This window comes from Solanum verrucosum, unplaced genomic scaffold, assembly GCF_900185275.1.
Source record: "Solanum verrucosum unplaced genomic scaffold, falcon-dt-bn FXZP01000106.1, whole genome shotgun sequence".
In the NCBI taxonomy this organism is placed as follows: domain Eukaryota; kingdom Viridiplantae; phylum Streptophyta; class Magnoliopsida; order Solanales; family Solanaceae; genus Solanum; species Solanum verrucosum.
This window is the reverse complement of record NW_026020130.1, coordinates 1,034,212-1,040,261: the sequence shown is the minus strand read 5'-3', so window position 1 is coordinate 1,040,261 and position 6,050 is coordinate 1,034,212.

Here is a 6,050-nt window from a genome sequence, read left to right as displayed (position 1 = left end):
TCATGGACATGATTCTTCCAACAGTTTAAAAGTGCATTTGGGGAGAGGAAAAAATGTGTGTTGTATCAGATAGAAATGAAAGCATAATTAAGAGTGTCAGTACTGTTTTTTCCAATGTTTCTCATTTTGCATGCATATGACACCTTTGGAAAAATGTTTGTTCAAACATCAGGAGAAGCAGAAACATACTAAGTGATGTGTTCTATTCAATGACCAAGGCTTATAGAAAAGAGGATTTTGACAAATTGATGGCTAAAGTCGTTAAAATTGACAACCGGGTTAAGATGAATCTTGAGGATGTTGGTTATGAAAAGTGGTCAAGAGTTCATGCAAAAGTAAACAGGGGGAGAATGATGACTTCTAACATAACAAAATGTATCAATGGTTGGCTTGTTGAGGCGCGATGACTACCTATAATAGATTTTTTGGAAGAAGTCAGAATTCTATACGGTTCTTAGAACCCTAAAAATAGAGAAATAACATCCTATACAAAGGAAACATTAGGGAGGAGATTTGAAGAGTTGTTGATTCTAAATGTTTCTAAATGTTAAAAAATGAAGGTATGTACCAATATATAAACTATCATGTATTTGGAATTGGTTATTGTTTGGCTGTTGTGAGTATAAAATTGATTTAATTGATATGCGGTTTGTGTCTTAATTAATGTTATTAGGTTGTGCAATCTACTGAATTTATTTATTCAGTTTATGAATGTGGGCGAAGATACATTATTTGCTTTGAGAGAAAAATCTGTAACTGTGGGAGATTTTAGCTAGACGAGATACCTTGTGCGCACGCATTTGCTGTTTTGAAGAAGAAAAATATTATAGATATACATCCCTACTGCTCAGATTACTATAAGTCAGCTGCATTGGCAAACACATATGAAGTTCTGATGGTTCCAATGCCGGATAAGGAGGATTGTTCAGCATTGGAGTTTTTTTTGGAAGAAATCGTCTTGCCACCAAGATACAAAGGCTGGCTGGACGACCAAGGAAAAGGAGGAAGGAAAATCTAGATGAAAAGATAAGCATAAACACAAACTGTTGTGGATAGGAAGGTCAAAATCGAAGAATTTGCACTTTCTTCCCGAAGAAGATTGACCGACTTCTTTGTTAGAGCTACTGTTATGTTTCAGATACATTATTTTAAGATTACATGTTTTCAATTTTTTTGCATTCTCACTTTTACCTTGATAAAACATTACAATTTACTATTAGCCAGTGAAATTTTGTTACAATAATTTGAAATGTTAAAATTTTCTACCTTGTGTTTATTTTTATAACATATTATGTTTCAAATACGTGTTTAAATAATGTATCATTACCTATTTGATAATTATTTACATTATATTCTGATTGTGAGGATTGTATCCGTCAATATATTTTAGATACATTTTTATATAATGTATCTTAAGTTAATTGAATAATGATGTATCTTATATAATAATGGTGTTAAAAATATAAGTATGTAAAATGAAATAAGAAGTGTCGATAAATGAATCAAAATAAGTAGTAATTAATTTGTCTATGTGACTGGATAAATGAATGAGCCAACAACTAATTACAATAAATTGACCAAAATTATCAGCATGAAATGAGTGCCAATGTATCAACTCCTACCAAAAGTAATGCGAATAAAAACTGTCGTTTGTTTATGAATTAATGAATCTGATACATTGAATTAGGAAAGTGTAAAAGTATCAGCTGAATAAATTGACCAAAAAATATCAGCTCCTACCAGAAGTAATGAGAATAAATGATGTCGTTTGTTTATGAATTAATGAATCTGATACAATGCATTAGTAAAGTGTGGAAGTATCAGCTCCTACCAGAAGTAATGAGCATAAATGTTGTTGTGTGTTTAAGAATTAATGAATCTGATACATAAATGTTACCCAATTTTTGTATCAGATTATATACAACAAATGTGTACATCAATACAGTTCCTCAAATAACATGTGCTAAAAATTAAAAGTTGATGTCAAACTAAACAAGTTTTAAGAGAAACATTGTAATGCTTGGGTACAAACATCTGAAAACAACAAAAACAAAAATTCTTGGCAAATAATATTTGGGCTAAGTTTTTGGTGAAATTACATCATGTGTTTGACCTCAAGTTTTTCCAAGAATATTTGACTATTTCAAAAAAATATGATTTATATCCATAAGTTCTAAAAACTATTAAAAATACTCATAAATTTGTATTATCTTTATATACTGAATATGTTCCTTTAAAAAATAACCTTATAACATAATTGATAACAATCAACAACAACAACAAAATAACAATATATGCAAGAACAATACATTAATCGCATATTCAAACTTGTCATTGATTCGGTTATAATTATAATTCACTAAAAATAAATTGTTCTTTTTTCTCAATTTTGTTACTCAAATTAGAATTTAAAATTTTCTGGAGGAGGTAGTAACAAACTATTCCTTTATATAATCTTCCCACATTCTACGAACAATCTCTTTCCTACAAGCTTTCATTTCTAGGTCAGATGATAGAGAAGAAGAAACAATATTGTTACCCTGAATTAATTGTGTTGAATGAACCCTTTTTCTTCTCTCTTCTCTCTTGTTGAAAGCTCTCTCTCAAAAGCCTCTCTTATGTCCTAATGTCTTTCAAAGACAATACTAATGAGCAATTCGGATCTTGTCGATCCCGTGGTGGTTACCTTCGATTTGAATGATTTTTTCACGTTAAACTTGGTGTTCTTTATTTTTATATTTTCGTTTTCATCTTTTTGTCACAACAAATTGTTCATCATCTTCATCAGTAACCATATCATCACATTTATGTTCATTGAAATATTTCATTACTGCTTCAATTTTCACAAAAAATATTATGTAATAGGGGACAAACAACTACTATTTTCAGCTGCATGTCTAATTGGCGGAATGGTCTGGTGAACCCTTATACTTGTATCAGTTTGTATTTTGAATCCTTCTACTTACACCTTTGTCATTTGGACCCTTAAACTCAATTAAAATGAGACTTTTAAGCCCCTCCAACCATGTGTGTAGCTCACTCTCCTTTATATAATTGACATGTCATATCCACATCAGATATATTAATGCCACATCATAATTATTTCATAACTATTTTTAAAAATTATTAACCAAAATTATTTAATAAAATGTAAAATAATAACATTTTAATTTATTATTGGCATTTCTAATTCTCCCTATTTCACGACCAAAAGAAAGCCATCGCCGGCGGCGTCGCCATTTTTGCCGGCGAAATCACATATACTTTCTCCCTCACCCATCTTCATCTCTGCCGCACACCATCACTATTTTTCTTTTCTCCTCCAACCTCCACAGTAACAACAACCTAAACCACCGCAAAACTAGATCTGGCCATCGCATAACCAGATCTGGCCACCGCACAACCAGATCTGGCCAAACTTTTCGTAATCCTCACACCCCAAATTGGTTACAAATACAATTTCACACCAACCTATGCCGTGAAACTCGTCGAAATCTACCCATTATAGTTTCTCCCCTTCCCATTGTTTCATGGCCCAAACCATCGCCGCCGTCGCCATTGTTGCCGGCGAAACCACTCATATTCCTTCCTTTACCTGCCTTCATCTCCACCACACGTCACGACCATTTTCCTTTCCTTCTCCAACCTCACAAAATCAACAACCTAAGCCAACACACTAGATCTAGCCGAAAAATAGATTGTGGAAAAAAAGAAAAAAAAGGGTTGGGCAAGGGATGAAATGGCTGAAAATGAGGTGTAGTGGGTGAAGAAGAAGGAGTTTTTTAATTAATGGTTAAAATATATATTTTTTTATAATTTTAAATATTTTTTAAGTAAAAATGCTCCTCACTCGCCTTAATAGGCGTGTAGTTACACATTTTTGCCAACTCAGACATCTTACTGCCACATAAGTCTGGTCAACGGTCATAGGGGTTTGTTAAATTGTATTTTATTGAGTTTAAGGGTCCAGATGACAAAAGTGTAAGTAGAAGGGTTCAAAATACAAACTGATACAAGTATAAGGGTCCACCAGACCATTCCGCCTGTCTAATTTATAGTTGTTCATGCCTTGTCGTAGTATTCTGAATCTACTTTTCCATGCACCAAATGTTATTTCAATTACATTATGCAAAGAGACATGTCTATAGTTATATAACTCTTTGTCATGCTTAGGCTCTCTTTCACTTTTTCTGTAGTCCTGCAAATGGTATCACATTCCTTTGTTATTTAAGATAGAGATGTTTAATATGGTTGATGAGCATGTTGTTTAATAGATAAAGTAATCTAGTTATTTATTTGTAGTAATAGATAGATATGGTAGATAAATATTATGAGTATTTTTTATAAAATATAAAAGTTTGGGGTAATTTTGAATTTTTTCAAATTTCCAAACACCAGAACTTGACCCAAAAACTATTTTTTTTCTAGTATTTGGGAACTTGGGATTCTTGGAAATTATATTTGCCAAGTTATGTAGCCAAACACCACTGGCTAATTTTTTTTCCAAGTTTTCCCAAGTTTTATTTGGGACCAAAGAGGTGGGTCTTGAAATCATCTTTCTATTCTTCCTGTACTTTATGTTAATTTGGAAGTCTTCATTGTAGTAGGTGCCTCACATGCATACATCATTCACTCTTTTAAAGTATTCATCATTGATTTGAACCTTGCAAAACAAAGAAGAAAACACAAATTTGTATCCACTCACTCATTACCAATAAAGAATCAGGTACTCAAATTTCTATTTTAATTAACACTCTCATAATATAGCTGATATACCGTGAGTTTACGGTATTTCTAATACATTTCACTTACAAGTTGTGTGTGTCTAGGGCCTTTTTATATTGGTTTTTATGTGTTTTTATCAGGTTTTACAAGAAAGGTGTTTAGGCGCGGAAGTATAGAGACAACTGAAAGAAATGCAGAAACAGGGCATTCACGGACCGTAGGTCCATTCACGGTCCGTAGGTGATGACCGTAGATCAGCAGGCATGGTATTGAGGACAAATCAAGGAAATCTGACCAAGTGTGGAACCACGCTGTCCATTGACGGTTCGTAGATTGATCTACGGACCGTACTGTTGATCCGTAGAGTGATACTGCGAGGGTTCCAGTACTTGATTTTTTGAAGATTCTAAGTATGGAGCTACGGAGGGGATTGACGGACCGTAGATCGATCTACGGTCCGTACTGCTAGTCCGTCGTTTGCTTCAGAGAAGCTGATTTTTTGGAAGAAGAAATATTTTCTAAGTCCTGGCTGACGGAAGGGACTTACGGACCGTAGATCCATCGACGGTCCGTAAGTCAGTCTCGTGGATTGAAGACGCGTACCTGAACAAACTTTCCTTAATTTGTTTCCCTTTTAATTTAGGATTTGTTTTCTATAAATAGGACATGTAAACCTCATTTTTGGGGGTTAGACATTATTATTCTATTTTTACTTTATGACTTTGGAGATTAAGTAGCAACCCTAGAAATTATTGATTTGATACATTCGTTTTGAAGATTTTGGCTTTGCAATTCAAGTTGAAATTCTAGGTTTATTATTCTCGTTACGTAAGTTCATGATTTATTCATCTAATATTATGAATTGTGTTCTTGCTAGTATGGGTAACTAAATCCACAACTAGGGTTGTGGGAACCATGAGCGATTAACAAAGTATGAATAGTAAATAAGTAATTCTTGAATAGTGTTTTGCATGCATTGATAATTCTTTCGTTTAAAAGTCTTTTTAACGAGTGCACGCGTTAGAACTCGCCTTGTTGCTACTTGCCGGATCAAGGAGGTAATCAACAAGAAAAGAATTGTCAACATAGATTTAGTGTGATACTATCTAATAGGCTAGTGTCGATTGGTGCGAAGTAATAACTAAGCCAAACATCGATTATGATGTCTAATATGAGGTAAAGGTAAGGGTTAGTAAATTATACACACGTAGCCGGATCAAGGTGCGGGGTGAAATTCTCTAGATGCCGGATCAAGGATTTAGAGATACCTAACTTATCACTTTGCATGTAACACACTAGGAAATGATTACGATTACTAGGATTAC